Genomic DNA, 20,327 nt, shown 5'->3' on the forward strand with positions numbered 1-20,327 from the left:
AAGAAGAAGGAGTTGATTATGGAGAAAAAATTTCTCCTGTGGAAAGACTTGAAGGAGTCAAAGCTTTACATGGATAATTAACCTACAAAAATTTTAAGGTATAGAAAATGGATGTCAAATCTGCATTTTTATATAGTATTCTTGAGGAAGAAGTGTCCATTGAATAGCCTGAAGGATTTGTGGATTCAGACAAGAAGAACATGCGGGTATGTAAATTGAACTACGCTCTTTATGGGTTGAAGCAAGCCCCAAGAGCATGGTATGAAAGATTACATAACTATTTGGTGAAGATTGATTTTCAAAGGACAAATGATAAAAATAACCTATATTTGAAGAATGGTAAGAACAATGAAGTATTGTTATCTAAAATATTTGTTGATGATATTATATTTAGAGGAAGAGGAGCATTATACAAATCATTTTTTGATGAAATGAAGAAGGAATTTGAAATATCTATGTTTGGCATGATCAAATTCTTTTTTGGGTCACAAGTGTGTCAAATGATGTCTGGTGTTTTCATTACACAATCCAAATACATCAAGGAGATACTAAAAACTTTTGGTATGGAAGATTATGTTAGAATATATAGTCCACTAATATAACTTGGGGGGGTGAATTAATTATCCAACTAATATCACAAATAAAAAATTTAAAAAATCTTAACCATATGAGTAATGTAAATTGAAACCACAACAAGATACTCATACACAATAACACCCGATATGTTAACTAGGGAAACCCTTGATCAGAGGGAAAACCCCAGTGGGGATGATACCTACAAGATTATGTGCTAATATGAATATTTCTTGTTAGAGGATAGACCGTGTTAGGATTTTTTTACAACATTTAGTACATATGAGTCCCTATTAGGAGACTTTGAATCCATGTTAGGAGAATCCAACCGTATTAGGAGTTGGGCTAACCCTATTAGGAGTTGTGGAAGATAGTTGGACCCACTACCCAAACAACTTTAAGGGTAAGATCAATGAACCCACTATACAAATGACCTTTGTATTATTCCTTATAGAATAATAGAACTTCTTTGAAATTCCTTCCTCTATCTCTATCTTATCAATCGAACTTCTTCTCCTTTAGATCTTGTAACCAGATCATGAATTGCACATTTAATAATCCCTTGGATTGCTTACATGCATTCAATAAGCACTCTACTCCTTTTCTCACTTCACACTGCTTACATCAATAGATACACTCAATACTCCATTTACAATCAAGGAAAACATCTTTCCTTTATATCACATCTTCGTAATAATTCCTTGAGTCAGCCTTAAGGCTTCTCAATTAATTAAAATAAGATAATTAATTAATTACAATTACAATAACATTGTCGGTTCATAGTCTATACAAAACTTCACATGTGTGATACTAAGTCTTGCACACTTACTAACATCATCAGCTAACTATCCTCTATCATTTCTAGACTGTGCATCTCTTCATTACATCTCAGATGAAAGATAGCCAACAAACATTAGGAACTGCTTTCTTAATACTCTATCTCTAAACTACTCTTTGTAAATCAAGTACAACTTCTGTATAACTTCGACTCAGGATCTGTGCACTTAACCACATCATCATAAAATTGTGTTGTACATGTCCATAAATGTGCATGACCAAAAAATCAAACCATTGTCTATACCATCAAGATCTATGTCTGCTACTCTGCCAGTCTTTATAGAAACAATGCTATGTTGACATTAATGAAAAATATAGTCATGAATGCAACATATTAATACTCTCTAATGCTCAAGATACTCCCACAATGTAGTATCATCAAAATTCATGCTAAAAATTTCCCCCTTTGGCATTAATCACAACATAGATGAAAAAAATCCAAGTTCTAAGAATACCAAACAATGTTTTGTAGCTGTTGTTGACCAGCATCAATTGTCCATATGCTAAAAAAGAATCTCAAAACAATAGGTGCATACTCCTTCTTCTTAGACATCAATTGTTAACTTCACACTAAACAATTCACAATACATCAGATGCGCATTCCTGCTTCCTTACACGAATCTTTCTAAATCTCTCTAAAGAAATATCACTCCCCCATTTCTTAGGAGTTTTCTCATACATACTCTCCCACATGCCTTAGGAGATTTTTTTCATGCATATTCTCCCACCCATTAACATCAATGTCAAAGGTGTCAATATCAATACCAATTGTTAATTAGCTACTCCAAGCAATCAACCAAATCGAGTGTCCAAAGACATTGTTCAATACCAAATTCCAAATACCAAGAGTCCTCAATGACTCAATACATACCAAATACTCCCCCATATGGGAAGCATCATCATTCAGTCCAGTCAAATAATAGTGCTCTATGCCACTAGATTGATGCACTCTCTATATCATCTACTCAAAAGAAGGTAGGGCATAACCCGAAGCATACCTCTCAAGTACTCAAAAGTATCTTTAGGCAAAAGGCTTTGTAAAGATATCTACAATCTGATCCATTGTACTTACATACTCTGATCTAATCTCCTTTTCTATTGCTTTCTCTCTCAACACATGATACTTAATAGATATATGTTTTGTCTTAGAATGCAATACAGGATTCTTAGAAATACTCAGTGTACTTGTGTTATCACAATAAATCATAATTGCTTCTTCAATCTCAATTCTTATATCCTTCAAAATCTGCTTCATCCACATAACTTGATTACAGTTATTTGATTTTGCAACATACTCTGGCTCAATAGTGCTCTATGAAATGCACTCTTTCTTCTTTCCTAACCATAAAACCAATCTTTCTCCAAGAAAGAATACTCCACTATTGGTGCTCTTTCTTTCATCCATACTATCTACCCAATTAGCATCAGTATCTGCACAAAGTGTGAAATCATTTAATCTATCATAGCAAATTCCATAATTAGATGTCCCTTTTAGATATCTGAATATTCTCTTTATTTCTACAAAATGATATTCTTTAGGATCAGCTTGAAGTCCAGCTACAATCCCAACTACATTTTCTATATTTGGTTTGGTGTGAGTTAGATATTGCAAACCTCCAATCATTGATTTGTACTTCTTATGTTCTGCTGTAGGTGTCTCATTTTTACTGGATAACTTATGACCAATTATCATGGGTGTACCAAATAGTTTAGAACTTTCCAAACCAAACCTTTTCAACAAATATTTTAGGTACTTAGCTTATGAAATCAATATACCATCATTATTTTGCACAATCTGCAATCCTAGGAAAAACTTTATTTCTCCTATCATACTAATTTCAAATCCATTCTTCATTTCCTCAGCAAATTTATCACTAGATTCATCATTACCTCCAAAAATGATATCATCAACAAATATTACAATAATCAGCAATCCATCTTCAATTTCTTATAGATACAAGTTACTATCTGTCGTACCTTTAGCAATTCGAAGCTTTGTCAAGTAACTGTCTAACCTCGCATACTAGGTTCTTGTTGATTGCTTCAAACCCAAAAGACCTTTCTTCAATCTACATACCATGTCTTTATCTTCTGATAAAGGAAATCCTTTAGCTTTCTCAATATAAACCTCTTTTATTAATTCAACATTCAAAAAGGCTAATTTAACATCCATCTGATAAACCTTAAATTTCTTGTTCACTGCATAAGCCTAGAACATCCTTATTACTTCCATTCTTGCTACTAGTGCCTATATTTCTCCATAATTAATGCCTTCTTGTTGTGAATAACCTTTACAAACAAGTCTATCCTTGTTTCTCATAATTTCTCGTTGCTCATTCATTGTATTCCTAAAAACCCATTTTGTTCCTATCACATTTTTGTCTTTTGGTCTAGGAACCAACTCCTATGTATCATTCTTTACTATTTGATCCAATTATTCCTTCATTTCTTAGATCCAATGATTATATTTGACTCCGTCTTCTATGCACTTGGGTTCAACTTGAGATATCAAACATATCTCCTCATTTATTATGTTCCTTGTCATTACGCCTTTATCTTTACTTCCAATTATTTGCTCAAGAAGGTGATTCTTTGTCAAATTCCTGTTAGGGGTTAGATTTGACATCTCATTTCTTATCTCTTCTCTAGGTTCAAAATTTTGTTCTTCTCTATTCTCAAAAGTTAGCACATCATTTTGCAATTCATTGTTAGTCTTAAACAAAACTTCAGCATTCTGTCTAACAATTCCAGAGTTATCCTCTTCTTCATCTGAATTATAATCTACCATCTTTTCTCTAGTTCCAAACTTCTCATCAATCCTCACATTTTTGCATTCAACTATTGTCTTAGTTCTATAGTTGAAACATCTATAAACCTTACTTTTCAATGAATAGCCAAGAAATATAACTTATCGCTTCTTGGATCAAACTTACCAATGTCATCATCTCTCTTGATATAAAATTTTCTCCCAAATATCCTGAAATATTTGACTGATGGTGAATGTCCAAACCATAGTTCATAAGGTGTCGTGTCCATACCTTTTCTAATTTCTACTCTATTCAAAGTATACACTATTGTATTAACTGCTTCTCTCCATAATGTCTTAGAAACATCATTCTCAAATAACATCACTCTAGCTACTTTTGCTATAGACTTATTTCTTCTCTCAACAATCCCATTTTCCTTAGGTGTTCTAGGTGCAGATAATTATCTTTTGATTCCATTTTCATCACAAAATATGTTAAATTCTCTAGAGGTGAATTCTCCTCCTCTATCAAATCTCAAACACTTAATCTAAACACAAAATTCATTCTCAACTCTATTCTCAAATATCTTAAACTTCTATAAAGATTCATATTTCTCTTTAAGAAATTTTTCCCACATCATTCTAGTGAAATCATCAACAAACATCATTAAATACCTTTCATCGTAGAATCCTCTTATTCTATAAGGACTACTCAGATCTGTGTGAATGATCTCCAACTTTTCTATGGTAGTGAACTTATTGCTAGGGAATGTTACTTTCTTCTACTTAGCCAAAATATATTCCTTACACACAACATTTTTAGGCTTAACAATCATAGGAAAGTCTTTGGCTGCAAAAGTGCTACTAAGCTTCACGATATTATCAAATTTTATGTGATAGAATCTTCTATGCCTCAACCAACTATTATCCACTTTAGCTACCAAACATGTCATCTTAGTAGGGTTCAACTAAAATACTTTACCTCTGGATCTAGTGCCAGTTCAAATCATTGTACCATCTTTGTCTTTGATAGTGCAAATCTTATCAATAAACTACAACTAATAACCTTTCTCCAACAATTGTCCAACACTCAACAAGTTGTGCTTCATTCCATTAAAAAAATAGACATCATCAGTGTTAGTTTTACCATCAAGAGTAATGGATCCAATTCCTATTATATGACAGGTTGCATTGTTACCAACTCTAACAATTCCTCCATCATGATTCTTGAACTTAACAAATGTATTCATATCACTAGTCATGTGATGAGAGCAACCACTATCAACTATCCAACTAGACTTATTTTCTACTTGGGTAACTAGAGCTCTTTCTTCTCTAATTCCTCTATCAAGATTATCTTCCTTGATAGCCATAAATCCTAATTCATCATCACTTTCACTTTGACCTTTCTCTTTAGATTCTCCATCTTCATTTACATGCAAACAATTTATATCCCTATCTCTTCTAAGGTTAAACCTCCCCTTATAATTTTTCTCTCTGTTCAGACATTTAGATGCATAATGACCAAATTCATTGCAAGTCCAAAATTTAAAGATTTTCTTACCATCTTTTTCTCTTCTCACTAGAAAGGATATTCCTTCCTCAATCTTCTTGTCTTCATCAGCTCTATTGCTACTAGAAACATCTCCACAAGTGCTTGCACTTCTTAACAAATTAGGTCAAATTTTTAGGGCACTAAAAGTTGTTTCAACTCTTGCAAGTTCTCCAAACTATCTCAAATCTGCTTCTGTTGATTCTAATATTCCAAGCAATGTTTCCTTAGTGTATGGAATCACTAGCTGGATCATCTGAGCTATTAGCTTGAATGGTGGTGTCAAACTTTTCAAGATCTTCCATATGACTTCATCATATTCTTTGGTTCCACCATGAGACCAAATTCATACAACCATTTATGATATTCTAGCAATATAACTTCTTACATATTCATGTTCCACCATTCTAGCATCTTGAAATGCACATATCCAATTCTGTAATCTCATTATCTTTGCATGATCATCACCTTCAAAAGTAGATTCTAATGCTTTCCAAATTTCATGAGATGTTACAATTGACTTTACCTGACTATATTCATTCTCTAGAAGAGCTATCAATAGATCTTCTCTTGCTCTCATGTTACACATGAGTAGATCTCTCTCTTCTTCACTGTAACCTTCAAGGTTTTCTTCTTTAGCAATTATCTTCTGACTTTTTGTCAAGATCCAATATTCTAGACCCATGCACAACAGATGAGTCTTCATCTTCTCCTTCCAACTATCATAGTTTGCCCCATCAAATCTAGTATTATCCTTTCTAAAAAGATTCACAATCAATATCCCAAAGTTGTTAAGCTTATCCTTCAAGGACCTGAGGCTTTAATACCAATTGTTAGAATATATAGTCTACTAATATAACTAAGAGGGGGGTGAATCAATTATCCAACTAATATCACAAATAAAAACTTTAAACAATCTTAACCATATGAGTAATATAAACTAAAACCACAATAAGATACTCATACACAATAACACTAGATATGTTAACCCTTGATCAGAGGGAATACCCTAGTGGGGATGATACCCACAAGATGATGTACTAATATAAATATTCCTTGTTAGAGGGTAAACCCTATTAGGAGTCTATTACAACATTCAGTACATATGAGTCCCTATTAGGAGACCTTGAATCCCTATTAGGAGATTCCAATCCTATTAGGATTTGTGCCAACCCTGTTAGGATTTGTAGAAGATAGCTAGACCCACTACCCAAACAACTTCAAGGGTAAGATCAATGAACCCACTATCCAAATGATCTCTATATTAATCCTTAAAGAATAATAGAACTGAATTGAACTTCCTTCCTTTATCTCTATTTTGTCAACCAGACTTCTTCTCCTTCAAATCTTGTAACCAATTCACAAACTGTGCATCAAATAATCCCTTGGATTGCTTACACACATTCAATAAGTGCTTTGCTCCTTTTTGCACTTTGCACTTCTTGCATTAATAGATACACTCAATACTCCATTTACAATCAAAGAAAACATGTTTCCTTCATACTACATCTTCATAATAATTCCTTGAGTTAGCCTTGAGGCTTTCTCAATTAATTAAAATAAGATAATTAATTAATTACAATTATAATAGCATTATTGGCTCATAGTCTATACAAAACTTCACACATGTGATATTAAGGATTGCACACTTGCTAACATCATAACCTGATTGTCCTCTGTTACTGTCAAATTGTGCATCTCTTCATTACATCTTAGATGAAAGATAGCCAACAAACATCAAGAATTGGTTTCCCAATACTCTATCTCTAAACTACTGTCTATAAATTAGGTACAACTTTCATACAATTTTATCTTAGGCTCTGTGCACTTAACCACATCATCAAGATATTGTTCTATACATGTCCATAACTATGCATGACCAAACAATCACACCATTATTTGTACCATCAAGATCTATGTCTGATACTCTACCAGTCTTTACAGAAACAATGTTATGTTGACATTAATGACAAACACAGTCATGAATGCGACATATCAATACTCTCCAATTCTCAAGATTCTCCCACAATATAGTATCATTAGTATTCATGCTAATAGATTAAAGGCTAGTGAGTACACCAATGTCAAAATCTATCTAAGAATGATGATTCTATTGATTTGAACTAGACCCTATACAGATCCATGATTGGAAAATTGCAATATTATATTAATAGTAGACCAGATATTGCTTTGCCAGTTGGTATAGTTGCTAGATTTTTAGAAAATCCTAAAGAGAATCACATGATAGCTATAAAAAGGATAATGAGATATCTGAAAGGTGAAAAAGATTATGGATTATATTACAAGAGAAGTGAAAAATTTAAATTGAAGGTTTTCACTAACTCAAATTGGGTAGGGAATATTGATGATAGAAAAAGAACTAATTTTTCTAGGAAAGAGATCGGTGTCATGGACAAGCAAGAAGCAAAATTGTATTTCCCAATCAACAGCTAAAGTCGAGTATGTGGTAGTTGTAGTGAAATATTCAAATATAATGTGGATCAAGCAATTACTAAAAGGAATGAAAGAAGAAATTACAGATCCAGTGGTTATCTACTGTGATAACACAAGTGCTATCAACATTTCAAAGATTCTAGTGATGCACACTAAGACAAAGCACATTGCTATCAAATCTCATTACTTGAGAGAATTAGTTCAAGACAAAGAAGTGAAGCTAGAATATGTGAATACCAAGGAACAAATTGCTGATATATTCACAAAACCATTACCTAAAGATGCTCATGAATATCTTAGAGAAACTATGAGTGATTCCCCTAACAAAAGATGCTTAAGAAGACAAGGTGCATTGTATCACATGTGATAATTAGAATATCCTACATAGTAATGCAATATAGATCTACTTTGGGAAGTGCCTTAGGTAGATAATTTAGTACAACATAATAGATCAGTCATAGATAGATGATAGGAATCAGCTAGACATGCAAAATCTACATAATTCAGATGTATGAAGAGTTTGAAGCTTAGACAAGCTAAATGTCTTTGGCATTATTGACAAAGAGGGAAAGATTTATCAAAGGGAGAGAGATTTCTAAAAGAGATTATATTGAGTAAAGGGAGAGATTACTATAGGGAAAAATTTTACAAAAGATTATTTGAAAGAAGGAGAACACAAAAGAGAGAGACATATCAAAGAGGGAGATTTAATATCATTTCAGATGGAGAAATTAAAAAAGAAGAATTAGAGAAAAATCTTTTGGAATGTATGGTAACTAAGCTATTGAAAGTATTGAGAAATTTGAGATGTTGTCATCAATGCAAAAGGGGGAGATTGTAGGAAACCTACAATTGGAGCAATTGTTTTTTTTTCATTGATGTCAAATCTATTAATAAGACATATTGCTACTTGATCTACATGCTATATCTATTTGATTAATGAAGAGGATTTGAGAAGTTGGTCATAACAATAGCACCTAGAGGAAAGGTTGAAATTATAAAAAGGGAGTTATAATGGACACTTGATTAGATAGACTTTGATAAAGTAAAGTAATTATTTATGTTGAGAAAGCTAAGCCAAGCTGAGCAAAAGAGTAAAGGCTAAGAAATGTCAAGTGAAGCTGGTGTCAACCGAGCCACACTTTATGCCAAGCAAACTTAGTGTTGACTGAGTGCTAGTATCAACCAAGGAAGATTATTGATCCTAAGCTAGAAATTCAAAGCCAAAATATTTTACAATAATTGAGTAACTTAGTGATGACTAAGTGTCAAAATTTAGAGATTTACGAGTGATAGTATGAAAATGAATTCAAAGAAATCATGAGATCAAGCTGACACAATTTATTTCTTGGGAGATGTAAACCATGTTGAAGATAAGATTGATGAGTTGGATCATTAAATTCAAGGAGAGGATTAGGTAAAAGACCTAATAGATAGATTCTAGAGAAGTTTCTAGAGGATGATCAAGAACATGGGCATATGCAATGAATCGTATCGAACCCGATTGTAAGCCCTAAGATCTACAATGGTGATAGAAAATAGTAAAGCAAGAATTGCCTATTTAAAGAGGTACAGAGCTTAACAAATTATGATCAAGGAGTGCAAGTGTATACAGAGATGGATCAAAACTTCACAAGTGTGTGAGTAAATGAAAACTTAAAGGAGAAAGCTTGTAGAGATGATGTTGATATTGATAAGTGAATCTAAGTAGAAGGCTTAAGTGTTGTTGAGAAGAGTGGACTGATTTCTTGAAGGGTTTCCAAGTGAATCAAGATCAAAGATGTCAGTGGAAGGCTTATTAGTAAAGACAAAATAAGGACCAAACATAGATCTGAACATGCAAAAGTGAGTTTTAAACACACAGATCAAACCTATTATTTTCTTTCTAACCATTGTAAATAGTTTATATTGAAATCCTTTTAACAGAGGTTGACCTAACAGTCATTTGAAGACTTTACAGTCTATGTAAATCCTTTAACAAGGTGACATTCTAAATGGAATGATCAAAGTCCTAATAAGGCCATTTCTAATAGGGTGATTAAATCCTTTAACAAGGTCACATTTAATGGTGTGTTTTGTAAACTTTAATAGGGTTGACTTCTAACAAGGCTCACTTTAGAAGAGTGAAAAATAATGAAATGTTGCTAGTGGTCTTTCTCAAATTAGGTTTCAACACTAAATCCTTGTGTCAAAATTGTGTTGAATGCTTTATATGTTTTACACGTGATACAATTTTCATTTATGCAATACAAGTTATGTTTAAGATAGTTTTACAATAGAGACTGAGCAACAATGGGATAAGCAAAATAGTGAATCCCCCCCCCACCCCCCCCAAGTTATTCTAAACATTTGTAACATATTAAAACAATATTCTCTTTGGGTGAATGAAGAAAAGAAAATATTGTTGCCTTTGATTGAGTCTCTTGATGAGATAAATTATACTAGTGTTAGATTTGGGAGGGTTAATGGAAATAAATTTGAAAAGCAGATGAAAAAGAACCAAGTTTGTTTCACTATAATTCCTAGAGGGTTGAGTTATGGTAGTGATGACCAAGTGACAAATTCTAGTAATGATCAAGCAACAGATAGAGGTTGTGAGACAAAAGATAGTTTAGGTATAGTAACAATAGAAACTGATAGTTATAGTCGAGTACTTATAGAAATTGAAAATTTGTTGAATGAGTGCAAAGAGATTTTTGCAAAAGATTTACAAAATGGTTTACCACCAATAAAGAGAATAAGTAATTAAATGGATCTGATTCCTAAAAATAGTTTTCTGAATAAAGCACCATATAGATTGACACCTACTGAGAATGAAGAACTTAACATATAAGTACAAGAATTATTGTAGAAAGGTTTGATCAAACAAATATTGAGTCCATGTGTTTTACCTATTGTATTGGCACCTAAGAAAAATGGAGAATGGATAATGTATACTGATTCTAGAGCTATTGACAAGATAATAGTAAAATATTGGTTTCCTATGCTGAGGATGGATGACATAATGGATTGTTTTGAGTGGAGCGAAGTATTTTACCAAGATTTTTTTTAAGAGTGGTTATCATCATACTAGAATTAGAGAAGGTGATGAGTTGAAGACTAATTTTAAGACAAAGGATGGTTTGTATTAATGGTTGGTTATGCCTTTTGATTTGACTAATGTACCAAGTACTTTCATGAGATTGATGAATGAAGTCCTCAAAAGATTTTTGGGTAAGTTTGTGATTATTTACTTGGATGATATTCTAATAATCTATAAGACTAACGAAGAGCATGTTAGGCAAGTATTGCAGAGATTGAAAGAAGAGAAGCTACTAATTAATTTGAAGAAGTATTCTTTTATGCAAAAGGATTTTTTTTATTTGGGATTTGTGATTTTAGTTGATGCTTTGATAATGGATCCTGAGAAGGTTAAAGAAATTTTGGAATGGCCTACACCTAAGAATGTGGGCAAGGTAATATTGTTTCATGGTTCGGCTAGTTTCTATAGGATGTTTATAAAGAATTTTAGTTATGTTTGTAATGCTATGACTGAGACTATGAGAGAAGATTAAAAGGATTTCAAGTGGACACATGGAGCTGACAAGAGTTTTGAGACTTTGAAACAAAAGATTGTTGAGTTATGTATATTGGCTTTACCTGATTTTAGTAAGGTGTTTCAAGTTGAATGTGATGCAAGTGGCAATGCAAAAAGAGTTGTGTTCAGTCAAGAAGGTAAACCTATTGCTTTGTTTAGTGAGAAAATGAATGATGCTAAAAGGAATCATTATGTGTAAAATCAATAGTTCTATGTTATTGTTCAAGCCTTAAAGAAGTGGAAACATTATTTGATTCCTATGGAGTTTGTATTATATATTGATCATAAAGCTTTACAATATTTGGGAAGTTGCATAAGTTGAATCAAAGACATATGAAGTGGGTTGAATATTTGAAGAGTTTCACATTTGTGATAAAGCATCAGAGTGGAGTTACTAACCAAATTGAAAATGCACTGAGTAGAAGACATTCTTTGTTGATCCAGATGAAGGTTGAAGTTCTTGGTTTCAATGAGATGAAGGAGTTGTATGATACTTACCCTGGTTTTTTTTAGGCATGGAGAGAGTGTAGAGCACCAAATCTATCAAGTCAATTGAGTAAGTATGATTAATATTTTATTCAAGAAGGTATGTTGTTCAAATAAATTTAGTTGTGTATACCAAAAAGTTCTATGAGAGTTAAAACTATTAAGGAAAAGCATTATGGTGGATTGGCTAGACATTTTGGTACTAATTTTACGTTAGGATAAGTACTATTGGCCACAAATGTATACAAATGTTCAAAAGTTTTTTAGGAGGTGTAGAATTTTTCAAGTTGAAAAAGAAGTAAGTTAGAATATTGGATTGTATATACCTGTTACTATTCCTAAGAAACCTTCAAGTGATATCAGTATGGATTTTGTTCTTGGATTACCTAAGACAACAAGAGGGGGTATGATTCCATATTTGTTGTTGTGGATAGATTTTGTAAGATGACACAATTCATACCATGTAAGAAGACATTAGATGTTGTGCATGTTGCTAAGATTTTCTTCAAAGAGATTGTTAGATTCCATGGATTACCAAGAAGTATTATTTCTAATAGAGACAGTAAGTTTGTTGGTTTTTTTGGAGGACTTTGTGGAAGAAGATAGATATTGAGTTGAAGTTTAGTTCTACATTCCATCAATAGACAAATGGATAGAAAAAGGTTATGAACAAAATCTTGGCTAATTTTTTGAGATGTTTAGTTGGAGATAAGTTGAGTAATTGGGATATGATATTGGCACAAGCTAAGTTTTCATTTAATAATTTTGTGAATAGGAGTAAGGGAAAACACCTTTTGAGATTCTTAGTGGAATACAACCTAGAGGTATATAAGATTTGAAGGATGTTATTGGTGAAGAGAAGAGAAGAGGTGAAGGGGAAGTATTTACTAATTTTATTAAGTCTTTGCATGAGGAAGTGAAGTTGATGTTGGACCAAAGTAATTAAAAGCATAAGGAGAATGTTAATAAGTCTAGTAGATATCATGTTTTTTAAGTTGGCGATGAGGGAATGGTTCATTTAAAGAAAGACAAATTTCCTATTGGAACATACAGTAAGTTGAGGATGAAAAAGTTTGGACCTTGTAAGATCTTGAGAAATTTTGATAGTGGTAATGCTTATGAAGTTGAGTTGCCTGATGACATAGATATATCTCCTATATTCAATATTGTTAATTTGCATAAGTATCATGAGTCAGATGATGAAGTTATTGTACTAGATGATTATCCTAAGAAGAATATTGAAGAGGTTGAGTAGATATTGGATCAAAGAGTTGGTAAAAGAACAAGAGGAAATTATTACTATGAATATTTGGTGAAGCATAAGAACAAACTAGTTGAAGATGCTACATGGATTTCTCAATTTGAGTTGGATTTAGCTCAGGTTGTGACATCTCAATGATTTAGAAGAATCATTTCTTTTAGCCCTAGTTGTCTGATATAGGAGCATCTTGAGTTGCCTTGCTATCCTTCTCATTTTGTTCATTCTACAAGTTAATATTGAGTTCTAGTGGTTGCCAAGTTGTAGTCATTGTCGAGTTCCTATATGTGTCAAGTTGTCTAGTGTTGGCTGAGAAATCTTATATGTGTCAAGTTCTCCAGTGTTGGTTGAGCGTTCCCTCATACATCGAGTGAACGTAATTTTTTTATGCTTGATTCCTTCTTTGACCGAGTTTGTCTATAATTGGTTCTTAGTTTGAGCCAACTTGTGTATTTATTTTGGATTGTGAATTTATTGTAGGAATCTTATCTTGGGATGAGTGCAGACTATTTTTAGGTCAACCTTCTATTATGTAATGAGCTAGAATATTATGTAAGTAATTTTGGAAAGCATAAATAGGGGTGTTAGGTTTAGGTTAGGTATCACTTAGAGGGTTCAGAGAAGATGTTCTAGGAAGAGAAAATTTAGAGCTGGATCATGGATCTTGAAGTTGTATCTTTCTATTGGTTGTAACCTAGAAGGCCTTACAACAAGGCATGTATGTTGATAACTTGAGAATCAATAAAGCATTTATATTTTCTTATCTCCTTAGTTTTGTTCTCTATGTTGTTTTCTTTTGTTGTGTTTACTCAATGAGGTGGTCAAATAGTTAAGTGTGAACCTGGCCCTAATTTTCCATTCCTCGCGTCAAATATTTACTAGCATTCTGTACACTTGCAACAATAGATTCATCTTCTATTTTATCTTAATGTTCTTTTTCTAATTCTTCCATAATTTTGGGACTAAATTATCTATCATCCTAATTCATTTGTCTACTTATTTTTTTGCTAATTTGATTATATTCACCATTAATTTTAATTATGACTTTTTGAAACTCTTCTAATTCTGGATCCCGAACTCCTCCCAGTTTTGAACTCGTCTTGCTTTGTTCCTATCCAAGCCCTATTTATCTAGTATATCTTCTTGATTTAACAATTCAGATACCTTTACTAATGTCTCCACCTCAATTGGAATACATCTACAATCATCTTCTATCTTCTTTTTCTCCAAAAGGTGAAATAGATCTCATTTCCATTTTATTTTTTTTATTATACTCTTTTCTTATGTTTTTATCTAATATTGATTTATTTCCCATGGTATCTATTAAATTGTGTTTTTCTATATTATCCTCTAAATCTTCATATTTGGATTCTTCCTTATGCTTTCTATGATTCTTTTTATTAACCATATTTTTTTCCTTCATCACTTTTTCATTGTCTTCTTCAGTTACGAGATCATCAAGGAAGCCTTCTTCATCTAAGTTAATTTCACCCAAAGGAATGTGGGATTCAATTTCATCCACATTAGTTATGGGATCCATTTTTTCTACCTGACCATTCTTTCTTTTACAATTATTTTCATCCTCTAATCCTTCTACTAATATACGTACTCCAAATTCTTCCCAAATATGATTTTGGTCTATCTAATTTTCCTTTTGACTATCTTTATCCCTAGAAGTTTCTATTTTTGTTTGGTTGATTAAGCCTACTTTCCTTTGATAGTCTGTACTTATGAAATAATGTTTGTCATTTTTGGTTCCTTTATCTCTTCCATTTCTTGAAATATATCATCATCTTCAAAAATGTTTTTTTTTTTTTTCCATTTTGTGGAGTTTTCCAAAAATTATAAGATTTATGCTTTAAGTTCTCTTTTTCTCTCTTTCTTTTTTCATTTATTATTTTGGTTTCCTACATTATTTCCAATGTTCCAGTTGGTGTGTGTTGTGTTCTTCATTATCCTTGTCATGTTGTTGCTAGTTTCCTTATTTGCTTTGTTTGTTTATGTATCTTGTGTGAGATCATTTTCTTGTGAATTTCTCCATTCTATTTATTTTCCTAAATGTGGATTGACACCACTTACTTTTTTATTCTGAGGATTTGATCGTGAATCATTTATATATTTTGGATTCTTTGTAGTTACCATACCTATATCCAATGGTTGAGTTACTTCATCCTACTTGTTGTGAGAAGGTTTTTCCTCCATATTTCCTAATTGACCATGATCATCCTCTATTTATTGATGATTATGAATTTTGGCTATGTTCATATTCCTCAACCTTTTATTGTGACCTAATGTTGTAAGTTGGATTACCTTATTTAAGTGGCCTTCATATGTTTTCTCCTCTAGGATTAATTGATCACTTAATTCATTCTAGATCAGTATTAACTCCTAAGCCAACTATCCATGTCTGATTAGATTTTCTCTAATATCTTGGAAATATGCATTATGTTGCATGTAATGTACACATTTTGGAATTTATTTAAATTTTCCTCAATGCTATTATTTTCTATCTCATTTGTGTCATCCTTATTTTGATATTTTTTTATATCCCCTTCTTGATTTATGCTCATATGTTTCTATTTTCCTTGAGTTGTTTTCTTGATGAAGCTTGTTCTAATATCCTTATCTTCATCTATTATCTCCCCTTCCTCTGCCTCCCCTTTTGGATAGCAAATTATATTGGCAATTCAAGTTCTTTGTATGAGGTTTCTAATCTAATTGGGTTGATCAGTTGATAAAGTTTGTTGATTTTCCATAATCTTTGATGGTCGGTTCTGCCTCTTGTCTTTAATTCGTTTTGAGGCCTTCGGAAAAATTATTTTTAAATTTGAGTTACCACAAATATATTTAAAGCTCTCTTTCTATGAATCTTTTTGTGGTTTCAAAAGTATAATTTATTATATTTTCCCCTCATACTTGGAGTATTCTATATTCTATAAAGATCTATTTGTTATAATTTTCCTGTGTTTAAATTCTTTGCAATTTGTTTCTATGTTTACTAAGATCTTGTTGTTTTTAGATTTTTTATAGCTAGCTTTGATCCCTAAGAATTATCCTATTGATTCTCCTATTTGTTTAATTATTTGAAATTGACTTAATTTAGCTAGCAAGGATTTAATGACTATCCATGTTGGTAAATTTAACTTACTAACATACTTCTCACTAAAATGAGGAACTCATCTACTAAAATTAATACTATGACCTTTGTAAAAGCACAACGATCCTTATAGTAGATAATCTCTTATAACTATACTATTTCAATGTAATAAAACAAGCAATTAGAGATAGTAGGTATACTTACTTGGTCATGGAAGAAGACATTCAACAATTTTCTCAAGTGGAGATTCTTAGTTTCTAGTCCATTCTAGAAGGAAAAGATGCCTAGGTCTTGGAACTCAAACATCTTCTTTCACTTTGTGTATTGCTTATGATTAGAATGTTTTCTGAATTTTGGTTGTTGATGCTTGGGTGATTTCTTGTCTCTGCCTATGTTCCACAACCTTCTTCTAGCTTCTTGTTAGTTGTTGATATTATCTTGAACCTTGTTTATGATATTGCTTGGCTCTGATAGGGTAGGGTTTCTACTAGTATGGGGATGTTTGGTTCTCTATTAAGTAGGTATGATTTTGAGGCTAGTCTATGTATTTTGAGGCCAGTCTATGTGGAGGAATATACTTATTGATGGATTTGAGATGGATTCCTAATGAAATGATATTGAGGAGTCATTCTTGTTTGCCATGATATCCCTACCCTAAATCTTATTAGACTCCAATTTTTGGCTCAACCTAAGGCTATGGGGGGTTAATGATCTAGGGTTAGTGGGATTTTGCTTTTTTTAAATTCCTTTTTTTGGTGATTGTAATTCATTCGCCTTCTGTTTTCTTTACACCGTGACATGTGATGCTATGGTTTTGCACTTGAAAGTTACCTTCTTGTTGAGATGGGTAAAATATCATTTTCCTTATTTGATTTGTTTTTGTAGTTGTCGTGATATTTGATTCCTAGTTTTTTAATTGTGAATCTCTTTTGCATATCTAGTTTTTGCAAATAATACCTTCTTCTTTTCTATCGTCACGATCCCTGAATGTTTTTGGACTCTAATTTTATGATTGTCGAGGGATTTTTTATTCTTGAGATTAACCTTGTCTATTGAAGGAGGCTTTTTTTAGCTTTTAATATTTCAAATCAGTTTAATGTAGGTAATAGATTGGTGATCACATTTTTTTCCCATAATAAGTATTGTTAGAAATAGGGAATACTGAGAGGGGGGGTGAATCAGTATTCTACAAACTTTTTCACCAACTGGATATTATTAGTTACTTTGAACCATACATAAGAAGAACAAGTAATGTCAAATAGTAAGAGTAACCATGCATAAAGAAAACTCATAACACCATATTTTGTTAACTAGGGAAATCTTGGTCAAGGGAAAACCTCGGTGGGAATGATACTCACAAGATGATGTACTAATATAAATGTTCCTTGTTAGAGGATGGACCCTGTTAGGAGTCTATAAACTCATTCAGTACATATGAGTCCCTGTTAGGAGACTTTGAAGCCTTGTTAGGAGATTCCAACCTTATTAGGAGTTATGGTACAATGGATCCAAGAAGAGCTCATTGCCCAAACATGCACTTTCAATTACAAGAAGAGCTCATTGCCCAAGCAAGTAATTTAAGTTCCTCAAATATAGATAAAGTATAGATGATGTACCTTCTTTCAATTGATCCCAGACTTCAGCTCAATCTCAGATCACAAAATCAGGTTATCAAAAATTTGCTTTTGCATATGATACAAAACTTTGCATTCACAACTTTTGCATATAACTTCACAATAATCTCGCAAGATGTCTTTGCATAAATACCATGCCTTTTCACAAATTTCTTCTAGGTCAGCTAGGGCCAAAATTAACTTTCCCAACTTAGATTAAACATCTAGGATGTCATCCCTAATTGATCAAGTAATTACTTTGTAAACAAAATAATTCCTTTACCTTACATTCTGATGTTCTATAAATCTTAATTATTTCTTTTTCATACTATCTGAACTGATGTCTAAGGTTATACACATCATCAACATGTGTATTTTTCCATATATCTTCTCTCTCAAGAATAACATTGTATAAACAAGTTCCATATAAAACAATACACTATTGTAAACCATTTTCATACTTAGATAATTTTCTGAGTACTGAAAAGCTAAATATATTTATTTCTAAGGTTTTCTACAAGAATTTACATCATGTGTTATCATTAATGACAAAATTTAACTATCTACATATAGCCAATTTTCAACAATCTCCCCCTTTGGCATTGATGGCAACAAAGTAGGAAAATTGGTTAAGTATCAAAGACTTTACAAAAACTTACAACATTACTACACTTATCATCTATTACAAATGCTTCATCTTCATTTATTACAAATGCTCCCCTTTTTATATGACTAAAAAATACATAACTTACAATTTTCTCATACAACTTATCCCTCTTTGACATCAATGAAAAAGGTCAAAATGTCCAAAAACTATCAAAAAGTTTTGTCTAAGTGTTGTTAAAAACTGTCAAAACTTGTCACAATTATTTGTCTTACTGCCTCAAGCTGATATCATCTTCATATAATCATAAAAATTTGCCTTTAGACTATCCATACCTTTCTCCCATTTGTCCTTGACTCCTTCAACAGTAGTGAGAATTACACATAAGGCATATGATGCAATCTCAACTGCACTAAGTCAGAATATATGAAATTAGAATAAGTGTCAATTGCTTTGACACATTCTTCCAATTGTCTCTCAATGGATGATAGTTTCAGAGGTATAGATTCTCTGAAATCTAATAATCTTTTCCAAATTTGTTCTTTTTCAAGTTGCAGTTTCCTGATGTCAATGTGAACACCAACAACTTTTCCTTCAAAATCATCAACTCTACTAGAGGGTTGTTGTAGCTGACTTGTCAGAGCTTCTAGTTCACTTGGCTTCCCTTCCATCTTATTATCCAAATATTTAGTCAACCTATGAGATAAAGTATATTTGATGTGCAGTACCTTTCCATCTTGTTGATATCTTTAGAGTTCCTTGATATAAGTATCAAGACTCAGCAAATCATTCTTTATGTTGTAACAAACAATGCTAAAAAGATTAGCATCATGAGAAATTTGAGCCTTAGACTCTGCAACACTTAAGAAATCTATAAATTCATAATCAAAAGATTTCACTACTATTTTGGCTCTTTGTTCGGGGTCTACTTCTATATTTTTGGCTACTAGAGTGCTATGCAATATTTCAGTCACCTCCATTAATACCCTTTTTAGATTCTTGACTTTCATGTTCTTCTTAATCAACTTGGTCAAAGATGAGATCAAGTCAGAAATATCATCATCATCACCTATAAGATTAGCAAGAGATACTAGAGTGCATGAGCTAGATGCTTTAGTCTCATCTTTCTTTTGTTTCTTCTCTGTTGTCTCCCTTGTTTTTCTATCTTTTTCTTCCTTCTCCTCTTTTTCCTTCCTTTCATTTTCTTCTACCTACTTCTTCTATTCCTCCTCAAGAAACTTTAGTTTGGCTTCTTCAATCTTTTTATTTTCCTCTTCTAACTGCCTTTTCTCCTCTTCAATCAATTTTAACTAATCTTGAATGTTTTCGAAATGGGACTCAGGATGATCACATCTTACAAAAGAAACATCTTCAATATTAATAGTAATATTTGTTTGATCAATTTGCATTGTATCACCACTTACTAATACTTCTGAAGTTTTCTCTACAATGGTAGGTGTTGTCTTTAGCTCAATCATTATCTTGTTTATGGCTTCATTTTTTTCACTTCTTATGACATTCTTTTCACCT

Source organism: Cupressus sempervirens, chromosome 11 (assembly GCF_028749045.1).
Source record: "Cupressus sempervirens isolate cs-2001-9-10 chromosome 11, ASM2874904v1, whole genome shotgun sequence".
Taxonomy (NCBI): domain Eukaryota; kingdom Viridiplantae; phylum Streptophyta; class Pinopsida; order Cupressales; family Cupressaceae; genus Cupressus; species Cupressus sempervirens.